This window comes from Vespa mandarinia, chromosome 22 (assembly GCF_050613455.1).
Source record: "Vespa mandarinia isolate Hongniang chromosome 22, ASM5061345v1, whole genome shotgun sequence".
Lineage (NCBI taxonomy): Eukaryota > Metazoa > Arthropoda > Insecta > Hymenoptera > Vespidae > Vespa > Vespa mandarinia.
The window spans coordinates 2246277-2247500 of NC_140831.1; the positions used below are offsets into that span (position 1 = coordinate 2246277).

At 28.3% G+C, this 1224-nt stretch overlaps 1 protein-coding gene across 1 annotated transcript in view; it reads right to left on the bottom strand.

Moving 5' to 3' along the window:
• Nucleotides 1-647: 647 nt before the first annotated feature.
• LOC118447960 (growth factor receptor-bound protein 14) overlaps nucleotides 648-1224 on the bottom strand; it is a 384299-nt gene continuing 383722 nt past the window's right edge. The window contains exon 13 of the mRNA XM_035880543.2: nucleotides 648-1224. This exon is cut by the window's right edge and continues 892 nt beyond it. The gene's annotated coding sequence lies outside the window, so the exon portion shown is untranslated.

Below are 1224 nucleotides of genomic sequence, written 5' to 3' on the forward strand. Positions count from 1 at the left end.
AAAAAAAAAAAAAAAAAAAAAAAAAAAAAAAAAAGAAAAAAAAAAGACTATAGTAAATATGTATGTATGTATTTATATATGCATGCATGCATGCATGTATGTATATATGTATGTATGTATGTATGTATGGATGTATTTTTGTATTTATGTATAAACGTGTAACGACGAGAGAAAAGAAAAGAAATCAATTAGTTCGTAAAATAATATAAATCTCGTGGAAAATCAAGAGTTGGCTTATCGTCGTTCTACGTTATTGTAAAAATTGAATATACATATAACAATGATGCTTCTTCTTTTCCTTCATCTTCTTCATCTTCATCTTTTTCATCTTCATCTTCATCTTCATCTTCTTCTTCATCTTCTTCTTCATAATCTTCTTCATCATCTTCATCTTCGATTAACAGTAAATGCTCCTTCAAATTAGAAGAACATGGCGATGTATTTTATTATTTTCTCTTCTCTCTTCTACCTTCTTACTTCTATGAAGCAGCAAGAACTCTCATTGGTGGTCGAAAACGAAGAGAAATCGTAGACGACAAGAAAAAAAAAAAAAAAAAAAAACAAAAAAAAAAGAAAAAAAAAAAGAAAATAAAAATAAAAATAGAAATAAAAATAGAAAGAAAATAGAGACGACAAAACGACGATAATTAAAAAACAAAAAACAAAAAAATGATGAAAATAACCCATCATATATATCGGAAGGGATATATATATATATATATATATGTATATATATATAAAATATAAAGAAAATTTTGTTCGTTTTCCGTACGAACGTATTACATATATATTTTGTCTCTCTCTCTATATCATCTTCGTCCTGTTAAAAAGACGAAACAATATATTCGACGATTATTTCCCTGCTTTGATCCTTTTTAATCGACGGAGGGTCGAAAGATCGATATAATAATAACATCGAGTTATCACGTCCGTTAACACGGCTTAAATTTGTTTTCCCCAAAGACTACGACGACGACGACATGATAATCATAATCATAATTATAATCATCATCATCATCATTATCATCATCATCATCATCATCATCATCATCATCATCATCAGCAACAGGAGCATTAGCAACGGCAAACTCGATTGAGAAAGTTAGTATAGAGCCTCTATTAAAAATGCCTCTCTTTTCTTCTTCATCATCTTCCTTTATTTTCTTCATCATCTTCTTTATCTTCATCATCTTCATCATCTTCATCATCATCTTCTTCATCTTC